The sequence below is a fragment of the Pinus tabuliformis genome, chromosome 8 (genome assembly GCF_031772625.1).
Source record: "Pinus tabuliformis cultivar Carrire ecotype Pingquan chromosome 8, CPIR1, whole genome shotgun sequence".
Lineage (NCBI taxonomy): Eukaryota > Viridiplantae > Streptophyta > Pinopsida > Pinales > Pinaceae > Pinus > Pinus tabuliformis.
In genome coordinates, this window is record NC_142294.1 from 2,044,420,611 (window position 1) to 2,044,445,478 (window position 24,868).

At 38.5% G+C, this 24,868-nt stretch overlaps 1 pseudogene; it reads left to right on the top strand.

Annotated features, from left to right (window-relative positions):
• The first annotated feature begins 23,862 nt into the window (after positions 1-23,862).
• Positions 23,863-24,308, top strand: LOC149244665 (ubiquitin-conjugating enzyme E2 10 pseudogene; annotated as a pseudogene).
• Positions 24,309-24,868: the final 560 nt, after the last annotated feature.

The following is a 24,868-nucleotide window of genomic DNA, read 5'->3' on the forward strand; positions in this document are numbered from 1 at the left end:
AACCCATTGGCTGTCTAAGATGGGGTAAATGAAGTTTACCTTGAGCAGTTTCTGGAGTTCTTCTTTCACGATTTCCCTAAGGTTTGGATTCATCCTTCTTTGTGGTTGCCTAATAGGTCTGCTATTCTCTTCAATGTAGATGTGATGAATACAAGTCTTAGGATCGATTCCTTTCATGTCAGTGTATTCCCATGCAAAGGCAGTGGAATGTTTTTGCAACAGTTTAGTTAATTCTTCTTGTTGTGGTCTTCCCAAGTTTTTGTTAATGTTTAATGTTTTTCCTGGGAGGATTTCAACTGTAGAACTACCAAACTCTTCCATTGAGAAGAGAGACATTTGTCTAGAGGAGAGATATTCAATGTCTGTATCTATCTAAAAATGTTCAGAGTCATATTCTAAAGATACTTCAAAATTTTCTAATGTATTTAGAATTTGACTATCCTCACCGATCTCAGAGATGGTTAGAACTGGTTGTATAGTATCTTCATCCTCTACCCATTCATCTTCTCCTATTTCTGTTATAGCTTTTGCTGGGGGATACAAGTTGAACTTCTTGGTGGAATTACCATCTGATATATACATGTCTCCAGACCTACAGCTTATGAAAGCATCAGCTGTGGCCAGCCAAGGTCTTCCTAAAATAAGAGGATGTCCTCCTAGATTGTTCTTTGGAGTTAAAATCATAAAATCAACTGGATATTCCCAAGAATCTAGAGAGACTGGAATATCTTCCAATACACCATCAGGTTTAATGATTGATCTATCTGCAAGCTGCAGCAAAGTGGGTGTAAAGAGAAGGTTAGGAAGCTTTAACTGATCCATGGTCTGTCTACTCATGATGTTGATCGCGGCCCCTAAGTCAATCAGAGTATTTGGGATTTCAACCCCATTAATATGAGTTTTGACAATAGGACTACCGGGATCTACATACTTTTGCATGGTAATCTTACCCATCATTATGTCTGCAATTTTTCCAACTAGATGTATCCTTTTAGTATCTCTGGTCCTTTTTACTGTTTTCTTCAAACTCAACTCCTTTATTGTCTTCGCTAGAATGGGAATTTCCTTAATGGCTTGTAACAAGGGGATCTTGATACATACATTCTTCAATTCATCTAGGAAGTTATAGTCAGGCACCCATATCTGCTTTTCCACCCCTTTATCAATTTGCAATCTTTCAGGAAAGGGAGGTGTAGCTGTAGGTTGCTCAACTAGGGGAGTTGTAGAGATTGATTCTTTTTCTTTTTCTTTTTGGATATCTTGGTTTTGAAGTGATACTTCAGAACCTTTATTGACTTTGAGAGATTCCTCCTCAGAAATGCTTGGTTGTTGAACACTTGTGGAAGGTTGATCTAGGATTCTACCTGATCTAAGTTGTACTTCATTAAGAGGAACAACCATGTAGGTAGGGAATGGTTGACCTTCCATCATGTAAGCATTTTGAGGGTTCCTATTATTTGGATTTGGTAATGGCTGAGAGGGAAGTTGATTAGATTTCTACTGGGATTGAAGTGCTAATTGAGAATTTTGATTTTGTGGAGGAGGTTGTTGTTGTTGAGGGTATGGCAATGATAGTTGTTGACCTTGGTTTGGAAGTTGTGGAGCTTGCTGATTCTGAAATGATGGAGGATATTGATAGAATTGTGCAAATCTCCCATAAGGATTTTGCATGCTTTGCATCCATGCTTGGAAAGCATTTTGAGGTTGAGGCCACGGTTGTTGCCAAGGATTCCAACTTGGTTGGGATTGAGAATTCATAGATTTGTTAAACCCTTGATTCTGTTGTCCTTGCCAAGGTCTCCTTGCAATAAAACAGAGAGATTCAAGTGTATCTGGATCCTCTTGAAAGACTGCTTTGAGGCCAGGGATTGAAGGACAATCCTTGGTCTCATGAGTTTCTGAGCAAATTACACATGTTTCTACAACGTGTGTATCTAAGGGACATTCCCTTAAAGCATGTTTCTTTCTACATTTTGGGCAAAAGATAGCCAAAGCCTCAGCTTCTGCTTTTTGTTTATTGTGAATCTTAAGGGTATCAAGTTGTTCACTAAGACTCCCTAAGATGTCAGTTTTAAATTCATCAAGCATACTGCCGATTTCAGCCCTACTCACTGATCCTGTTGCAGATTTATTTGCCCTAAGGAGAGAAGGATCTCTAGGCCCTTTTTGAGTTTTTGATTTTCCCCTTGAGAGATGGATACAAAGTTCTGCTATGTCATTGAGAGAAAGTTGAGAAATATCCACTTTCCCCATCATGTTTAAGATGTCTATCCATTCATCCCTGATGGCCTTTAATAAGAGGGCTTTTAAGGTCTCTTCATCCAAGGTATTCATTTTTTCTCTTTTCAAGTTATATTGAAATCTTTCAAGTAAATCTTCTAGACTCTCATCTTCTTTTTGTATCATTTTAAAAACCTCGTCCTTGTGATTAGTAGGCATGTAATAGTCTAAATACCTATCCAAAAATGTCTGTTTCATCTCATCCCAAGTCCTAATGGATTGAGTGAGTAACCCCATGAACCATTTCAAGGCTTGATCCTTCAGTGTTGAAGGGAACAACTTGAGTTTCTGAGAGTCATCCAGGTAGTCATAAGTTCGACACACCACTTCAAACTCAAATAAGAATGTTTCAGGGTCCTCAGTCCTTAACCCATGGAAGTTAGGGAGGACAGATGGTGATATGTTTTTCATAGTGGCTCGGGAATCCTCATTAACAATGGGAAACCCAAATGAATTATCCCCATTTCTATTTCCTCCTCCAATGGGACCTCTACCTCCATTATTTTTATTTTTATTTCCTCCTCCTCCTCTACCTCTACCTCTACCTCTACCTCCTCCTTCTTCCTCTGCCATGATGATTCTCCTAGGGATTTCAAAATCTTCTGGTTCCTCTACAAAAGGTGAATGAGAAGAGATTTCTCCTTCTTCTTCAGATGATTCCAATTCCTCAATTACAATTGGTCTTCCTGTAGGAGAAAGAGAAGAGTCTCTTCCTGGTTCGAACTCAATAGAAGGTGTAGGAGAGTCAACTCTTAGCTCTTGAATTCCAGGAATTCTAGGACTAGGAGTTTCGGTTGGAGATAAGGGGGGTGTCTCTTGTCTATCCCTTGAAGCAGATGGACTTGTAAAAATTGAACTTCGAGCTCTAGCTAAAAACCGTCCTCTAGAATCTCTATCTCTATGCATGTCATTTTTTATTTTTTCTTCAAGTCAAGTTAATAGTTCTTTTTCTGATCTTCCAGGTCACTCTAGGTGCAAGAAGAGAGCATACTCAAGAAACTACTAAATCAATAACTTTCTCCTTTCTGATCCTCCAGATCACTTTAAAGTGCAAGAGGAGAGCATACTTGGATAGGTTATTAACTTCTTTCCTTGAAAATTTTTTATGTTTTTTTTCTCTAAGTATGGCTACTTAATTTCACTTCCCCGGCAACGGCGCCAAAATGTTTAGTCAATTTAGTGTTCCTAAATTGATATCATTAATTGTCAACCCGGGGCTCGTAAGCTGATGAAGTGAAGGTGTACTATATGTACTTAAGCAACTTTCTTAGAGATTTTGTCGTTTGGGGTGTTGTTTATGGTTAACTTATCTTCCTAAGATGGAGTGATGATTATAGACAGATGAGTGCAAGTGTGTGAAAAGTGAGTTCTAAATGAGTGAAAGTGTGTGAATGGTGATTTCTAATTACTTGTTGAATTTGTAAATGAAAAGAACTTGAAAGAAGTAAATAGCTTGAAATGACTTGAAAGCAAATGACCACGTTCTAATGGCATTAGTCTCTATCCATATTGCTGCAAATAAAAGAAACAAGAAAATCACTTCAAGGACTGATGATAATGGTTATCTCTTCCTAACTCCCTGCTTCTACCACATAGTACTGCGTAAAACACGATTAGGAAGTAGCTGAAGACAAATCCAAGAATTGATAAAAACTCTAAGTGACAAATTATAGCACTACTAAGCTTTTTCCATCATATTGCTTCCTACATGTGTGATTATGTGTAACAAGTGGAAAAAGTATTAGTGCCACAAGCCAAGACTACTTAAAAACAAGCTGCAATTAATTAGTGTTCTGTTCTCTTGAAAGATAAACCATTCATGATAAATAGAACATAAATTAGTTAGCATCCAACTTGTAAAACTAAGCTAAAAACTAATCTAGAAAACAGAGTAATTATGAATAAGACAATTGAAACTACCATTAGATATTAAAGCAAATACAACACACTCAATCCCGGGTGAAAACCTGCAAAGAAGCAAATCTGATCAGTGAAAATAAAGGCTGCAGCAATGAAAAGAAATCAAGCTGTACATAACTCAAGAAAAGGAAATGTTGTATGTGAAATAAAGAAATTGCAAAAATATACACATGAAATACTTATACAAGGGCAGTCATGAATGGGGGCCCTCCATCCATACAACCCACAGAAAACTCAGATGCTTTAAAACCTCAAAACAGCATTGTTTCCATTACTTTATATGCAGAAATACATAGTCAAAAGTGCTGGAACAGCTCTATAAAAACAGAGTTCAGAAAAGTGCTAAAATTCTCACAAGTCCATAAACTACAGCAGCTAAAAAGTTAACATAAGCGTACGCAGACGCAAGTATTTATAGGCATCTGCAAGATGGCCTAATGCGTAAAGCATAAAACAGAAAATAAACTGAAATTCATGCGTATTAAAGGTGCAGTGAACACGTCACATGCTTCATGGTCGAGCTAGAGGTCCTGGTCGTTATGGGCAATGAATCCAGCATTAGATCATGTTCCCCATGGCTTTCAAAACACAGACAAGTCATCCTTTCCACCAACGTGACCAAACAGCTTACGCATCAACGTTAAGCTACCTTTATTTGACCGTAACTTGACCCCCTTTGACCGGAGGTACAGATGACGTGGCTGACTGAACTGATGGCACAGGAACCTCGAGCACATATATTCCAACATGCCCACGTGGCTCGTTCTGAAAAATAGCTCGTGGAACCTTGAGATCAACAAAATGGCTGCGGGATCATCAGATGGCTGCAGAATCAGCAGATGGCTGCGGAATCAGCAGATGGCTGCGGAATACCTGTAAGTATGTCAAAAACTAAACAAAACAATCACCCATTAGCAAAGCTCACTTGATCATGTTTAATGACAACTAATGTAATGATCTGGGTGGAAAATGAGGCAAAAGAGAGAGGAAAGTGATGAAAACAGTAGGTAATGATGGATGATAAGGTGTAAAGTAGAGACTCTACAGATGGAGCTACTGAGGCTTGGGAAGGAGACCAGGGTTGCCTCTGAACTGCTTTACATACAAGAGAACTGAAAATACAAGAATTAATACAATAAAATCTAAAATACTTTGTTTTTCCTCAAAACAGAGTTGTCTGGAAAAACACATCTATGAGCAATTTTTTATGAAATTTATTGGCACTAGAACCTCCTCATGTACCTGTTGCATGTTATTGGACATTTTAAAAGCCTTTTTGATGAAACCTTAGACCTAATGACAGTGAAACCCTAAAACAATGACTCTTGAAATTTTAATGACAAAAGTGACTGCAGATGATCTTGATGAATAAACATGGGTCAGTAGGTAAAGGACATGAGGGTAAATTTACAGCAAGCCACTACTGTCAGATGATCCATGCTCCTAGTGGAATGTAGCTGACTGGGCGAGACCCCTAATATGTAATGCAACCAGAGGACTTGATCTCTGACGGAGGGATGAAGACACCGACACTAACATTTTTCAACCGGGATATGTTGATGCAGAAATGGCAGGTGAAAAAGATAACAGGAGGAGCACTTCAGGATACATATTTACTGTAGGTGGAACAACTGTTAGTTGGGTTTCAAAAATCCAAAGTGTTGTTGCACTTTCAACAATAGAAGCAGAGTATGTTGCTGCTATAGAGGCTAGTAAAGAAATGATTTGGTTACAAAAGTTTATGGGTGAATTTTGTAAGGAGCATGATATGGGCACATTATACAGTGATAGCCAAAGTGCCATTCATCTTGCAAAGAACTCAACATTTCATTCTAGGACTAAAAACATACATCTCAAGTACCATTTCATACGATCAGTGTTGGAAGATGGAGAGTTGATGCTGGAAAAGATACACACTAGCTAGAATCCTGCAGATATGCTGACAAAGTTGTAACCAGGGAGAAACTGAGAATATGCTCAGTTTCAATTGGTCTTCAAGTATGATGAAGAAGATGAGAAACAACCAGGTCCAAAGAGGAGTCATTGTCCAACAAATGAAGTAGCAGTGGAGTTTTTATAATCAGTCTCCAAGTGGGAGATTGTTGGGTGTGGAGCCTGATTATCTTTTGTATTCAAAGGCATCGCCACATTGGACCCCAGTTCGAAATGAGGGCGGAAACGCCACCCATAAAATATTCACTGCAAGGGGGGTCCAGGGGGGCCTGGTTGCAACCTTTGGGGAGCCCCCCCATGGCGGGGGGTTTCGGGGGCAGTGCCCCCGAAGCTAAGAATAGATGTAAAATTTCCTTGTAAAAGTATAGTAATTTCTAGTCAATTTGGGTCATTCATTAGGCGGAGATCTGATGGTAGAAGTTATGTTTAATTTAGGGATTTTTTGCCCTAGAAGGCAACCCCTCACTATATATGAGGGAATTGTATTGCGTCTATGTATATCTGTATTCTGAGTGAGAAAGAGAGAGGAGATTGAGAGCGAAGAGAGTGTTACAGTGGATCTACTGTAGGTTGTATCTCTTCAGTTTGTTGGATAATATAAAAGGAAGGACTGTATGTTTCTCCGTGGACATATCCCAAACTGGGTGAACCACGTATATCTGTGTCTCTCTTATTTTATGCGTTTTCTGTGTTTATATTTTTGCAATATTTTATGTGTTCCATTGCACCGTAATATATAATTTTCTAGCATAACCTACCACCCTTGGTGTGGTTAAGAAAACCCTGCCACATTAAACCCTGGTCCCACTCATTTAACTCACTCATTATATTTTTAATCCCCACCTTATTTATTAATTAATTACAATTGTTTGTAATTAACCCCTCGAGCCCCGCAAATCCTAACCCCTATTCCCCTCCGTGCATCTTAACTACACGACAGCCATTATATCTCCCAACCCCAGATCTAACAGTGCACATCCATATTGTGCTCATTCACTCTCCAACCTTTACCAGCCTAAGAACATGTGAGACTCATGGTTTTACCCAGGCCCTATTCTGCTATGTGGTAGTTCCAGGTGAAACCGCGTGCTCTCAAGGAAATACCACCCACCTGCCAAAAGTAGCGTAATGGCCCTTGAAATTGCCCCCCTGCCAAAAACCAAAACCATCCACTGTTCATTTATGAATTCCGTGCCAAATTCTAACCATTGCCGGTTAAAAGGCTGAAGAATCCCATTTCGACTCTTTTCGCTCGTTTGCACTGTGAATGCTTCCTAAGCCTTCCTGCTTCACCCTGAGTCTCTGCAACTAAAATTGACCACCGATTACCTCCCAAAAAAGCTCTGGACGACCCATTCAAGCATCCAGTGCACAATTGAAGCCACCATACCCTGTAGAGTCATCATTGAAACCAGTTTGTAGCATGAACCACCAATTTCCAGGTATTTTGAGAAAAATCCAAAATGACCCTCTCAATTTGAAAATGTACAGCTAATTTAAAAGATTAATTAATTGAATTTAATTAATTTTCCCCTAAATTGAAGAGTATTTCCACCTGAGTAACCAAACCCCTCTTTTGCAAACTGCAAATTACCCTCTCGCTCCACTAGTCTAGTATTTAAAGCCACATTGCTATAGCCTATACAAGCCTAATTGACAACTTTTCCCTTAAAAAAATGTCTTCCAAGACCTCTATGGACGTTAGAACTATGTGAACCCCTCACCTGGACATCAACTATTTGGCACTAGTAAACAAGGATTTCCAAATAAAATACACTGCTACTCCAGCCTACCTCCTAAAGCTCCACTGCTGGAGTAAGGACAAATTTCTGAACCATGCAGATGACATCCACCTTTAGGAATCTAATTTACCCAAATACCTGTTCCCAGAAGTTCACCTGTTGGCTTATTGGGGCACAACCCAAGTTCGAAGGTGATTTAGCCAAACAAATCCCAGTACTACTAGCCCTTTTGGCAACAGTCCGCAGAGTGCGATCTGAGGTCTCATCCAAAGTAGTATGGGGGGGTGCTAGAACCAGGTTTCTGCACCTTGGAGATGTCTGATGAGTTCAAGAGGTCTGCGGTTCAACCCTGCGCACATGTCGCTACGCACTTTCCTGTACCTCATAGCCTATGATGTTGCTTTTGTGTAGCCCTACTCAAGGCCCGAACATTGTTATTACCGAAGTCCTTACTAGTATTCCCCTATTAGTTGATTAACTTAGCCTATTTGTATGTGTTAAGTTATACTTAGAAATATAAATCATTCACACAAGTGTGCATAGTAAATAAACAGTACATTTCTAATTTATAACAAACATGTATTAACCTGTTGTGGTCACCAACATCCCCCCTCTTTGTTTGATATTATCAATAACACCAAGCAAAGGGGGACCCTTAACCAAAAATCCAAAAAATATTTTGTTTGAAAAAAATCTTTTGTATTAACTCCCTAAGAGTTGTATCACGTCGCAATGGAAAAAGGAGCGCTTTCCCAAAGCGCATAAACGCACTGAAAAGGAGCGGCGCGAGAACCCATCGCATCGCATGCATTAAAAGCGCTTGGAAAGGGAAAATATGAAGAATCGCCGACGGCCGATATGCGACGTTGCACGTCGCAATGTCGCATAAGCAGCACAGAGTGTCAAAGCGAAAATCTAGCGATCTAGCGATCTTGCGATATGCGATCTGCGACCATGCGAAGCTGCGATCTGCGATCTATGGTTTGCGTCGAATGAGACTATCAATTGCTGCGACGCCACTTATTTACATTGCAATCTTCAATGCTGCGATGCAAATCGCAGATTTCATTCATCGCAGGCATTCCTCAGCATGATCTATGAGCCCAAAATTAGGCGCGCACCTTACGGGAAATTAATTATTGTACGCCTGTGTATCCAAAGATGATTATGTTGCGCTTTTCGAAGAGTCAAGTCATAATGGGTGACATGATTATGCATTCATTAGATCTTAATGCTTTCACGTCAATCTTTTCTTCACGTCTCTTTTCATTTACGTGAACTATAAGGCAGCAACTAATATAAATCTATATGCAGGAAACATCTAAGGAAAAGCACCAGAGCTAGAAGAACAGAGAGGAGATGACTTCGCAGATGGATACCGCATACAACAGGGCCACGGATTCCAGAGTATCACTCAACAAATGCTGATGGAAATAGACTATCCAGGACTCAGAGTCAAAGGCGCACAAAAGCAAAGCGTTCGTGGAAGATCCTGAAGCCCAAATTGGGTAAAGCAAAAAGAAAAACGCTTAAGGGGGAAGACGTCTCAGAAAAGCCTGGAACAAAGAATGGAAACAAGTTTCAATTGAGAAAATCGTTCAGGCAACAAAATCCCCAGCTCATTGAGTCATTCGCACGACCGGAAACCGAAATAGCAACAACACAATCAGTTTGAAAGAAATCTGAGTTGTGCTAAGTATACATGTCGTGAAGACACTCCTCCAGAAGAACACTTTCAAAAATATCTTCTAGTTTGACAGAAAGAGGTGCCAGCTCTTGTTATTTCTAATTTTAAAGCTCGAACAAAAGGAAAGGACAAGCAGCCGACTCTTTCACAGCGAACAGCGCATCGCTTACATCACTAAGGAGCAGATACAGAAATGGTTAGAAATTAGATTCAGTTTTTAGAAATAAATTTGTTTTTAGTAAAAGGGCGGTCATTTGAAGCCATTCCCTAAATTTGTGTAAATTAAAATTAGTCGGTTACTAGTATTTAACCCTTCTCGTTGCATTGGAGAAGGGTCCGAAAATCTGTCAAAAAACTTGTCCTCAGAACATGCACTTTTGCACCCTCGGAGGGGGTTTTTGATGAATGGACAGATCAAGATTTATTTATGTTTGCATTTTAATACCTGCTACTGATGTTGCACTTCTGTACTCTTAGTAGGCATTAGAAGCAAGTAGAAATAGATCGTTATTGTTTAAGGTCTGTAAATTTAAAATCAGTCATAAATGGTACTTTTATCTCTTGACTAATTTCTTCTTGCATTCTTAGAGTAATATACAACTGATGTTGTTTATATGTTAATGTATTAATGAGTGGACTACCATTTGGCACTTTTGTACGGTGGAGTCATTGATTGCTGCTTAATATATGAATAACTGATTATGCGATATGCTATTCACAACTGTTTTGCTTAACTTTTTATGCAGGATGGTTCATCTTAATTGATTTATATTCTCATAATAGCTGAATAATCTTCATTACCAGTTATTCTGTGAAATCTTTATAGATCGCATAATGGAAAAGGTTCTATCCCGGGTTAGTGTAGATTAGATGTATTGTTTTTGTTAGATTAAAGTAGTATAAAATCAGTTCAGAGTTTAGAATTAGATTCGTTTAGGAATAATTACATATTTTCTATTATCATTTTCTACACACACACACATCACCATTTTCTACACGCACACACACCCCTTAGAACGGGAAGCTGGTCCAGTTATCCCCAGTCGGACCCGCTACACCAAATGGGCACGGAGCCGCCAACCAGGTTCCCGACCGGGTGGGTATCCCCCTTGTTGTTGACCCGATTTCAGGGCCCTCAACATATTTTGGCACTAGAAGGAGGGCGTGAACTATGAATGGCACCTAAAGCAATATCTAAATACCATTCTGAGAGTAATACACCCTCATCAACTCCCTCGGCTTCTCCAACACGGTTAAACCCGGAATTTGAAGTCGCTCGAGTATCCACCACTGCTACATATTCGAATATATCAGACTAATCTATCATTGAACCCCCTGAAATTCAGACTTTGATTCGTAAACTCCAGGGATTCTCTATTTTTAACCAGAAGTCTGATAAATCTAAAAGCAGCGTGACTTCGTAGTACAACCCTGCTCATACCCTTACCAGATTAAAGAGTGAAAAATTTGGCATACAACCAAGTGAAATCCCTCTTCCTACCAGAAAAAGAGCAAGGAAAACACCTCGAGAGTCTGACAGTAAGACTCCTTCATCCACTTCGTCCATATCAACTCCCTCACCGCGAAGTCGACCACCCACTTTTTCATTCCAACTCACTCACCCATCTTCCACAAACCTTTCTCTTCAAACATCAAAGATCTTAATTTCTTCACCTTCTGAGCATCAAGGATCATTTTCTGCACTTCCATTAGCTAGCAGCTCCACGATGGCCCAGTCTCCATGGAACAATCCTGGGGCGGTTTTAATGCCTCCACCCCTGAGCCCTATACCGGCCCATCTCGAGAAATGGCTACCTAAATTCAATCCAGAAGCAGGTATGCTAGCTGAAGAACATATCAATAATTTCATGCTTTCTGTTAATCTCAACGGAGTTACTAACGAAGACGCTGTTGTCCGGCTTTTCCCTTATAGAATGCAAGGAACAGCCGGGTCATGGTACTTTTCGTTACCTTTCGGATCCATCACAAGCTGGGACATTTTTCAAAGTCAGTTCCTCACCAAGTTTGGTGATGACCGATCCACGGCGACATTGATTAATGACCTATCTAATCTTAAGGCTGAGGCTAGAGAACCCATTAAAGATTTTAACTTACGGTTCAATAAGATCCTCAACAAAATCCCCGCTGCTTCACAACCTAGCGAGGAAGTAAGATGTGAATGGTACATCACGGCTTTACCTCCAAACTTGGCTATCTTTGTAGATAGGGAAAACAAGACCACCTTAGTTGACAACTTGACTGAAGCATTAGCAGTGGAAAAACGCGTAGTAGCCCTAGAAAAGAGATCTGCTATAGAAGAACGCAAATCAAAGAAGATCTCTTTCAAAGAAGACACCAAGAAGAAGCAAACGAAAGATCCTTTCGATTTGGAAGGATTACAAAAAGTGTTGAAAGCCATGTCCAATGAGATGATCGATATCAAGAAACAAGTAGCAGATACTACATCTCCGGGCCCTACTCAATAATGGGGAGGCCTTCTTTCATTAAGTGACATAAAAAGAGATAAAAGTAAAAGCAACATTCAATTATAATCCTTATACCTCCAAGTTGGAAGATGGACGAAAAAGGGAGAGTCCAACTTCAGAAACAGATAGTACCATTGAAATCCTGATGAAAAATCGTGCAAAAACGCCTATCCGAACACCTAGTTCGAATAATCGGGCTTTTTGCACCCTCTCGAAACCTCCCTGCCACTTAAGGCGAGGTTCTGACCCATGCTTCTAGGTCGGGTTACTGCTACGTACAATGTTCTAAACTATCAGCCAGTCTCCTTCTTTCCCTGTATGGACCATCCATTGTATAATCTTAATCGGTCGACTCCTCAAATTTCGGGAAGTTCCAAACATATGACAAGTTTTAGCAAGCGACATTTCCAACAGAGATTCTTGGGGCGCAAATACTATGTAGGTAACAAAACTTTTTTTAAACATAGAAAAATCACTTTAACACCGTTTTCACATGAATCAACGTATTCCCTGAATCCTGACAGCTTTATCGGTGCTGATAACCTATCGACGTAGAGATTGCAAATCGTCATTGGCGTAGATATTAGTGGAAAATCTTGTGCCTTTACAACAAGCACCGTGCGATAATAGCGAACTTGATGGGCTATTAAACCAAATACATAAAAATCGGTTCTAGAAGCCTCATCGCAAATCACAATCGGTGGGAACTGAGGTTGGTACTCTATGCGACTGCTTCCCTTTGCGAACTGCGATTGCAATATCACAAATAGCAACCTGACTATGCGATTGTGATATATCGCATCACAACCTAGCTTGCTCTAGAGGCTGATTCTTTAACTCTCCTCTTCTTGAGATCTGCAATTGCGATGTATCACATCACAACCCTCACTTGCTTGGGGCCGATTCTTTAACTTTGACTGCCTCCGATCTGCGATTGTAATATCGCAAATCGCAACTCAGCAGTGTTGGGGCCGATGTTCTTAAACTGTGACCTCTTCCTTATGGATCTGCGATATGAGGGACCAATGGCGTCCTGCCACTTGGCACTTCCCCATTCGCTGAGAGTTTTTCCACGTCACTTCCTCATGTCACCTGTCCAAGTCAAACTTGATCTTTGACTTGCTCTAACTTCTTCATATGAACTCGGATTTCAGTGTCGTTCACACCATTGTAATCATGATGATGAGCACTTCAATTCAATGCTACATTTATAGAGTTTCCGTCTCTTTGAGTTTTGAACCTTCTTACCATGCCACTGGTACTCTTTTAGAGATCCACCTGGATCAATCCTCCCCACTAAGAGCTTTTGGACTGCCAAAATCCTTTTTAGTAAATTGCAAAGTGAGGAAATTGCTCCCTCACTTTTTCTTTCTCCATCCACCGAGATTTACTCGGATGCATTGCTTTAAATCCCACACAAATGTTCTCCACATCTCCCCATCGTGAAGTTCTGTTTTTCCTGTCGATTATGATATCTTGAGGAAACTTGTCTAGATACTCTGGTGAAAAATCATCCACTATAAGAATCTATGCAACCTCTTCGATATCCATAATCAATGGAGGTTCATAAAGCTTAAGGTTTTATTTACTATTGAGTACATTTGCATATAAGCAGGCAAGTTAAGACGAAAAGCATTGTCTCCAATATTTGCCAATATGGTGAAGGGACCATATCGAATGGGTCTCAATTTCTTCCCTTCTCCCTTCATTCTATCCTTGCTGATGTGGGGTCATACCTTGTCCCCAACTTGAAACTGATGGTCAACTCGGTGCTTATCATGTCGAGCTTTATTCCGTGACTGAATCTTCTCCAACTGCTCCTGCACTACCTGATGAATCACCTGTATCTGCTGAATAAACTTCATTGCTTTGTCCCTATCATCTTGTCCATTTCCATCCTCATATTTCCAAAAGACCATGTCTAAGGGATCCCTTGGTAGATAACCAAAATATGTCTCTAACTGTGAGCTCTGTGTGGATGAATGTGCTGCTCGATTGTATGCATGCTGCACATAAGGAAGTTGTTCATCCCACAACTTGGGATGTTTTCCACAATAGCCTCATAACAAGTGTGCCATGGTGCGGCTGACGACCTCTATCTGCCCATCGTTTTGTGGATGAAATGTCGTACTTATTTTTAGCTTAGTGTCCATCATTCTCCATAAGCTAGCCTAGAAATATCCAAGAAAGCGAGAGTCTCGATCTGACACAATTGATGTGGGAAACCCAAAATGGACCCAAACATGCTGAAAGAAAAGATAAGCAATCTACTCAGCAGCGACCTGCTTTTTACAAGACATTAAAATACATGTTTTACTAAAATGATCCACGACGACATACACATAGTCGTGACCTTTCCTAAACATAGGCAAACCTCCTACAAAATCCATGGACACACTTTCCCATGGTCGACTCAGAATAGGGAGTGGTGTGTAGAGCCCAAGCTTTCTATTAGAGGGCTTTGAAACATAACACAACACACAACCCTTTATAAAACGAGTTAGAATGTTTTTCATATGAGGCCAAAAACAAAACCTTTGTAAATGACATAAAGTTTTTTCAACCCCAAAATGACCAGACAGAATAGAGGTATGAGCCTCTCGGATTACATGTACCCTTTCATCAATGAGTATGCACAGTTTTCCAAGGTGATACAATAGTTTTCCCTACAAATAATAATTGTCCACATGCGATCCACAAGTCAGCTTTGCATAAATCTCTTTAAAATCACTATCGTTAGCATATTGTTCAACATAACCTTCTAACGATAAAGAAGCATTTTGTGAAACTACAAATGCAGAAATAGGAGGGTGAGAAAGCATATCTACTACTTTTTTGCTAGCGCCCTTCTTGTATTTTATTACTAGATGGAACTTCTAGAGAAATCCCATCCATCTAAAATGACGGGCTTGTTGAAGCTTGGTATGTGACTGAAGGTACTACAAGGGCTGATGATACATATGGATGATGGTCTCCTTGCCGATCAGGTAGTGTTTCCACTTCTTTACACTCTGGAGCATGGCGTACAACTCCTTGTCGTACATGGGATAATTCACAACAACCTGGGAGAAAGTCTCCGAATGGTAACATACAGGCTTCCATTGCTGCATCAATACAACAACCATGGCATATCCGCTGGCATATGTTTCAATCTGAAAAGGCTGTTGAAGGTCTGGTAAGGCTAGCACTGGTGTTGTGCTGATCTTCTCTTTCAACGTGTCGAAGGATTTTTGTTGTTTTCCTCCTCACTGAAAGGCCTGCTTCACAATTGTCAATGTGTGTAAGGGGGCTACGATAACATAGAAGTTCACAATGAACCTTCTCGAATACTGTAATGCACCCAAAAAGCTTCGGACCTTTGTAATATTTATGGGCTCAGGCCACTCCATAATCACATCTACTTTAGAGGGATCTTTTTTCAATTTCCCATTACCGACTATGTGACCTAAATAAACCGGAGAGGTCTTCCCAAACTCACACTTTGACAATTTTACATACAATTTTTTTATAGAACATCAAGCACTTTCTTCAGATGACATACATGTTCATCCCACGTCCTACTATAAACGAGAATATTGTTTAGATATACAAGCACAAAATCATCAAGAAAATGCCTAAACAGACCATTCATTACCCTCATAAAAGTGGTCGGAGCATTCCATAGTCCGAATGACATCATCATCTATTCGAACAACCCCTGTTTGGTTTTGAATGCAGTCTTCCAAATGTCTTGTTCTACAACTCTAACTTGGTGATATCCACTACGCAAATCTAGTTTTGTAAATTAGACAACATTTTTCAACTGATCTAATAATTCATCATGCGAGGGAGAGGGTATTGATTCTTCACCGTAATTTTTTTAGCACCCTGTAGTCTATGCACATTCTACACTTGCCATCTTTCTTTGGAACCAACATGATCGGTGAGCCACATGGAGAAGAAATAAGTCTGATGACCCCTTGACTTAGCAATTCTTGCACCTGTTTCTTGATCTCCTCCATCTCGATAGAAGCCATCTTGTACATGCCAATATTCGATAAAGGAGCATCCTATTGTAAATGGATCTCATTTTGGATTTCCCGTTTTGGGGGCAATCCTCTCGGTTCCTGAAACAATCCATCATAGTTAGAAATAATTTCAAACAATTCTTTCTTATGATCAGGTTCACAACCTTTGAAAGCGTCAGTTGTCTTGACCTCTTTTGCTCTCACTACCATGGGTAGGCACCCTTTACTGGAATTAACCAGTCGTTTAATCTATCCTGCACTTACAAGGCGAGCACTAACTTTCATATGATGAGATCTGAGTCATATATTCTACTCAGTCCTTCGTGAGGTGGTATTTATTTTCGTGCCAAAAGAAAACTGCCTTTTTGTCATATAGATACATACTTTCCAAGATAATTCCAAAGATAGCCAAAGGCACTACACCTAACTCTACCTCATCAACTAATTTGGAAGCAATAACAAATCTGGCCCTACATTGCTTGGTTGCTTGTAATTTTGCTTTATTTCTTACCCAATCAAGCGGGTATGGGCTTAGATGAGGCTTAGTTTCGAGGCCTACTAAGGATTCTGAGATTAAATTTTCTTGGGAACATGAATCGAATAGAGTTTGCACCTTTGTGTGTTTTATAATAACCTTGATGTGGAATAGTTCAATTCTCTTCCACTCATTACTTAAAGGCTCATTCAAATAACTAGTACTTGCAATTGAATCAAAATTATTACTAACAGAAGGAGTACCTTTTGCACCCATGGTTGTGATCAATGTCTCACCACTAGAGTCTGATCCAAGGTCCTGCTATGTTGTTGCCACTGTCTTTTGCTTGCCCTTTCCGCTGAATATCTTTGGTCTCAGCTGTGGATGTAGCTTCCAACAGTGGTCCTCGTCATGACCTTATCTCTTGTAATGTATGCAAGATGGTTTTTCTCTATCCTCTTTCTTGGCTACAACAGTCTTCTTAGCCTTCCCCTTTCCTTTCTTCTAGAATTTTCCATGCGAAGGGTTGAACGGTGTTTTCTTGGCTTGATCCTATCTATCATTCTTGCCTCGACTTTCAAGATGAATCACCTTTACCTTGGACGCATCAATCGTAGTAGGCTTGAACAATTATAGCGAGTGTCTTATGTAACTATGTAGCGCACCAACATACTTAGTTATAGTCTCGGGCGAATCTAATGAGGTGCCCAAATTCAATGCTTGTTTCCGAAACTCTTCAGTGAAGCTTTGCACATTTTGGCCTTTACCTTGCCTTAGATATTCCCATTCCATTAGTGCCTTTTGTTTATATCCCAAAGGGTAATATTGGTCTTTCAATGCGTAAATAAAACTGGACCAAGAGGAAAGAAGGTTACCCGACTTGTTGTTGTGCTTTTGCAACTTGCTCTCCCACCAAATGAGAGTAGTGTCACTTAGCCGAAGAGATGCTAACTGGACCTTTGCCTCATCTTCTTCGATATGCCGAATCCGGTAGGAGACGTCTATCTATCTTATCCAATTATTAAGTTTTTCTGCACTACACTCTCCATTATACATGGGCAGGTCAAACTTTACATCTAGCTTGAATAACGATTTCTTAGAGGTATGTTTGGAATCACGATTAGAGTGATGAGAGCTATCACTTGAAGAAGGAGATGGAGGAGGCTCTTCTCCACCACCTTCATGATTTGCAGATCTATTGTCATCGACATCTTTCTTCTCATGCCCAAGTGCCTTCTCATACTCTGAAAACAACTTGTCCACCTTCTCTATCATATTGTAGAATACCTTGCGGAAATTTTGTTCCTCTTCCCAACGACCTTCTTCATTTGCCATGTTTCTTCTTTGTTGTTCACGTCCTGCTTCAGGATCAAAGGACTTAATCTTTCCTTTTCCTTTTCGCAGCTTGTTCTAGGTTAGCATATACTCATGCAATTCGCATCGACAAAGACCTGCTCTGATACCAAACTTGATCCAAGGTATTTTACTTATGGATGCATCAAAATTACATGAAACAAAGCTAATTAACCATAGAACTTAAAATCACATAAAACAATACAGAAATAAAACAATAAGCAAGAAACCATGAAACAAAGATTTGATTATGGAGTTCGTCTAATTTGGACTATGTCTTTGGGCCTTGCTCAATAGTGGGGAGGCCTTCTTTCATTAAGTGGCATAAAAAGAGATAAAAGTACAAGAAACATTCAATTACAATCCTTATACCTCCAATATGGAAGATGGATGAAGAATGGAGAGCCTAGCTTCAGAAACAGATAATACCACCGAAATCCTGGTGAAAATTGTGCAAAAAAGCCTATCCAAACACCCAATTCGGATAATCGGGCTTTCTGCACCCTCTTAGAACCTCCCTGCTGCTCAAGGCGAGGTTTCGGCCCCTACTTCTAGGTAAATTTACTGTTGCGTACAATATTTTGAACCATCAGCCAGTCTCCTTCTTTCCTTGTGCAGACCGTCCATTATATAATCTTAATCGGTCGCCTCCTCAATTTCCGGGCAGTTCCAAAAATATGACAAGTTTTAGAAAGCGGTGTTTCCAATAGGGATTCTTGGGGCCACAAATAGTATGCAGGTAACAAAACCTATTTTAAACATATAAAAACTCCTTTAACACCATTTTCACATGAATCGATGTATTTCCTAAATCTCGACGGCTTTATCGATGTTGATAACTCATTGGTGCAAAGATAAAAAATCGCCATCGACGTTTCAATCTGCAGACAATCCAGTGCCTTTACAACAAGTGCCCTGCGATAACAGTGGACCTGATGGGATATTAAACACAATACATAATATATCAGGTCTGGAGGCCTCATTGCAAATTTCAATCGGCGGGAACCGAGATTGGTACTCTATGCGACTGCTTCCCTTTGCGAACTGTGATTGCGATATCGCAAATCGTAACTTGACTTTGCGATTGTGATATATCGCATCGCAACCTGGCTTGCTCCCGGGGCTGATTCTTTAACTCTTCCCTCCTTGCGATCTGTGATTGCGATGTATCGCATCACAACCCTGACTTGCTTGGGGCCGATTCTTTAACTCTGACCGCCTCCGATCTGCGATTGTGATATCACAAATCGCAACTTGGTAGTGCTGGGGCCGATTTTCTTAAACTGCGACCTCTTCCTTCTGCGATCTGCGATATGCGAGACCAATGGTAGCCTGCCACTTGGCGCTTCCCCATTCGCTGAGAGTTTTTCCACGTCACTTCCTCCTACCACCTGTCCAAGTCAAACTTGATCTTTGACTTTCTCTAACTTCTTCATATGAACTCGGATTTGAGTGTCATTCACACCGTTGGAATCAAGATGACGAACACTTTGATCTGATGCTATGTTTATAGAGTTTCTGCCATTTTGAGTTTTGAGCCTTCTTACCATGCCACTGGTACTTTTTTAGAGATCCACCTCGATCACCTTCCAACCAAAGTCATGATTGGAGTGCTAGTGGGTGAAATTAGGGATGTTGTCCCACCCCTCCCATGAAGGACCATCTATCTATATAGCCCCATCTCCCATATGTGAATCATTTAGACTAGAAAATAACTTGTGTCTACAGCCACTAATATGCCATTACTAATCACAACAAAATATTAACTTGAACTTTAAATATTTTGAGGCAATAATATGTAGTTCAATTAAACTAGAGGTTGCCAACTCATCACATGGAAGTTCATCTAGATGGTCTACTACCATACTGAATAATCATCAGTAATATCTATTCATAACGTTTGTCACCAATATAATTGCATATTCTAAATCATCACCATGGCATAATCATCAACATAATCACTAACTGTAAGCAAGAAGCTAATGCAAACAAGGAAATATAATGAATCCATCACATGATTAGACATAGTCATTAAACATTTCCATCACAACCATTATCATTATTACACAAACCGACATATCACAATTATTATCACATCCATTAATAGTAAAAGTCAAATAACCAGATCTTCAACATGAGGTCCTCAAAGAATAGTGTGTAATCCCTAAGGATATACCAAGGCTAATGTAATATCAGGGCCAATCAACTAGAGCAGGGCATTACATAAAACCCCTCTTAACATAGACTTTGTCCTAAAGTCCTCACAACGGGAAGGGAAATAGTGACACATCTCCTCAACATCCTCCCTTCCAACTCATTGAGATTACAAAGAATTAACTAAATTTTAAAGCACCCCAAAGTTTAGTCATTTGTACTTAGTATTCTCTTAATTTTTTCCAATATATACATAGAATTAACTAGGTGGAGTGGAGCATCCACACATGCACATGTCATCATTTCTTTCAAATCAAGAAGTACAAGTTTTGAAGGGAACACCATTTTCCAAATCTTATCACATTCTTGGAAACATAGATGACCCACCTTCATTCGACAAGTAAGCTATATGTCTCAAAGATCAATTAGGCATAGATGGAGGATTGTGAGGCTATCTATGTGTATATCACATAGGGTTCCTGACTTCCAAACTAAACAAAATGGGAGAAAATATCCTCCTAGAGGTAACCCACTTGGGTGGTTAATATGTAACACACCATGCACTTCAAATCACATGAAGCACCCCTAAGCATGGCGTAGATATTTTCATTGTAACCCCAAAAGCTAACAAAAGAACTTGTGAATTTCCAAAGCCATTGGTACAAGTAAGCATTGGATGAAGCCCAATACAGTGGGAAAGAATGAATCCAACACATTTAAGAAACTAGAGGGTTGTGCCTCGCAAAAGAATAATCTATCAGTAATATTGAATATGAGATGATGAAGATGGATATCCAATAAATCATAAGAAAGGCTCCTATGTATTTTCATTTTACAAAAGAAATTCGAGAGAGTAGAGAAGATGAAAAGCCTTCCAATAAAAAAGTAAAGTAAACAATCAATAGTTTGAACAAGGTACTTATGAACCAAATGGTAGGCATGAAAATAAAAATAAATTGAGAATAGTTGCATCAAACATTACAAGGATAATAAAATTAGCTCACTCAGTAGCGATTAAAATCCTTGGAAGCATCTTTTTTCTTTTTTCTTTTTTGACACACTATTAATACTTTAGAATCTATTATTAAATCTATTGGATTCTATCTACTTAAGTGTAATACATAATGTATATGGCAAACATTTACATATGTGTAATAGGTAATGTATAAGTGAATTCCCATATATCACAGATAATATGATACAAGACTAATATTATACTTACAAACCTTGTTTCAAAGGTTCTCTATCTTCATCCATAAGCTCTATTAATCCACTTCAATAAATATACCAACTCATCTCCAATGAGACATCACATAGATGTTTTTCTATGATCAGTGGTTAATTATTCTTCTATTTCAATCATATAACATGTGCAATTTTTCTATTCTAATTATAAACGTTGTGCATTGTTAACATTGAAATTACAATCTAATTTATTTTGGTTAATAAAATATCTTAATAAAGAGTATATTCAACGCTTTAGAAGTCTCTCTCTTTATATCTATATATATATATATATATATATATATATATATATATATATATATATATATATATATATTTTGACAATATTATAAAATAATAATAATTTGTAAATTTTAAATATATTAAATTGTCTTACACCATTGTAACACAATCTTTAACTTTGATATATACTAACAAATATTCACAGGAATTATTTTATTTTATTTTTGCATGTCAATTTCTATTACCTCAAAATATTAGATTACAACATATTATTTATCATCGATAAGCACTGTACAACAAACTACATTTACTACATTCCTAGTGTCAGATCCTAGGATTGATCATGGATTTTTATTTTTTGCCTTTTCTTTTGTAGATGTAAATCCATTCTGTAAAATTATAAGGAACAATTATAGGGGGAACATTGACATAATTTCTCTGAGACAATTCCATTTTCGAAGGTTCTACCATATTTGTTGTTTCCTTGTAACTATCCAAATGATCTGACTTGTGGGTATGTTTTTTCCAACTCATTGCAAAAGCCAAAATTATGGCTACATCTCTATCCTTTTGATTTAAAGGATGAGTTCCTCTGCTAAGGGATGAGATGGTGCCTCCAATGGCTGAGCTGAGTCTAGAGGATTTGATTTAGTGGTAGATGTTCTCGGTTGCTGAGGGTTGTCTTGATTTTGACCATAAGTACTCTCGGGCTTGCTCCCTCCAGACCTTTCCACCCATTACTTGTTTTATTTGAATCTTGGTGGGGAAATGCCCTTTGTAAAATGGGGCATACATTTTGAACATGACCAAGTTGTTGACAATTATTGTAGTGGAAAGCAATATTTTCATAATCCAATGGTCATGTAAAAACATTAACTCTTCACTTTAGTAGAATTTTATTTGTTAACTCTTTACTAAGGTCCACTTCAACAGAAATGCAAACAAATGTGAGAATTACTTTTGAAATTATTTCAGTTTCTATTTTGATGAAGTAGCCTATTAAATTTCCCACATCTTCTAAGTTATCCAAATGTGTCAAATGGATGGGAAAGTTAGGAATCATTACTCATACTGGAGTTGTTGGAGACGTCAAGGAAAGAAGATTAAAGCCAGGAAAACATGGTTGCATTGAGAAAATGGGACAACCTCAAAACCAGGGTCCTTGGTTGAAAAACTTCTATCAATTCTCTTAATTTTTGAAGAACACCACAGAGAATCCTTTTGAGTAGAATAACAACTTTGTGTTTCATGACTAGTTTTGTTATACCTGTTCTCAGAGGGTAGATGTTGAGGGCCAAAATCCATTAAAACAACAAATAATCCCATATTGCTCATAATATTCATGAAAAATATATCATTATTCACACATATGTCATATGGGATCAAAATAGTTTCTATTTCGAATAACAACCATGTTTGGTTGATTGTGGTAGTGACACTGAATGAGAGGTTAAGATATAGTTGCATTGTAGTTTTCTCCTAGTACCACTTAATGAACAATTATTTCTCATTGAATCCAAACAGGTGTTGTGTTATAGTTCTTAAAGAAAACCAATAAATAATATGTTCAAAGTAATTTGATCAATCATCAAAGCGACTACTAGAATTGCTTCAAGAAAAATACTCGTTGAATGATGTACACAATAAGATTTAACCAGAAGTTTGAGCGTTTCATATTACAAATCCATAAGTGAGAAGGATCCAAAAGATATATTGAACACTTAGTTCTGAAATGGATTAAATTGGGCGAGACATGTGTTGGAATCGTTGAATTGAACTGTGAGTGTGTGAGAGATAGAGCTTCACGTGTTTCTCTATAAATTCATCTTTAACTCAATACCGTTGAATTTTAGTGTCATAGACAATAATTACTACATTCATGAGTTTATCACCAATAAGGTTATTCTGGACTTTTTTCTTTTTTATTTCTACAATAGACTCATTCAATGATGTGGGTTTGAGATCATATGGTTTTGAATCATCAGGATTTGGAAAAACAAGGCACAGGGGTTTGAGTTAGCAAGATCTGACAAAACAAGGCAATTCTACAAGGCATCTACTCTAATAAGCTATAGAAAAAATGACCTATGTATGATCACAACCTAGAGATGGTTCCTAGAGATATAGTTGCAGGTGGGTGAATTGGTTAATCACACACTAATTCAAGTCACACAAAGGTGAGTCCAAATTTGAATAAAGTTAAAGATAGTACTATTTATTCAAATGAATTCCCCATTTCATCCACACAATTTGACCTAGGCTTTCATCCATTCATTTTCTTCCTCGGTATTTCTATTTTAAGGAATGAATGGTTTGCACAACACTCAGAGCTGCAACCATGGCGTCTAAAAGGATTTTAAAGGAGATGAAGGATTTGCCGAAGGATCTACTGACATCTTGCAGCGCAGGTCCAGTGGCCAATGATATGTTTCATTGGTAAGACACAATCATCATACCTCTTGATAGTCTATATGCAGGGGATGTATTTGTGGTTACTATTCATTTTCCTCCTGATTATCCATTCAAGCCTCCAAAGGTTGCATTCCACACTAAAGTTTTCCACCCAAATATAAACAACAATGACAGACCTGTATGGACATATTGAAAGAATAATGGAGTCCTACATTGACAATATCCAAGGCTTTATTGTCAGTCTGCTCCTTGTTGATTAATCCAAACCATGATGATATGCTTATGCTCAAGATTTCTCTTGTGTACAAGAACGACAAGCCCAAGTACGATTCAACTGCAAGAAACCAGACCCAAAAGTATGCAATGGGTTAGACATGTTAGAAAAAAACTTTTCATCTATAAAAATTCAACCTTGGATGAATTTGCTTTAAGGTCATGGTTATAAAACTAACCTCTTGTATGAAATGTTATTACAAGTTTTTTTTCTCCAAATCTGCTTAGAATGGTTACTTGTGACAAATATTAGGCGTTATATTCTTTTTTGGAAGTGGATATGCATCTTTTAAGATGACGATCAACTATTGGTGCTCTTATTTGTTCCATTAGGTTAAGAGATGGGCATTATTGGCATTTCATACTTTACGTGCTTTGATTTTTGCATTCAAGGATTTTATGTGATTCCATTATGTGACCTTAATCTATTATATATTTAGGCTTGGATTAGTATTCAATTTTCTGGTATTACTTGATGAAAGTCTGAAAGTGTTTTTTGTTGATGGTACCAAATACTTGCTATAATATTTTAAGGGTCAATTGATGGTTTCACTCTTAGTAATTGATACTATTATGATTCATAAACACCAACCATTATTTATACCAAGAAAATATAGGGATAAATGCCTAAACATTGAAAATTCCAAGTTTGTTCCATT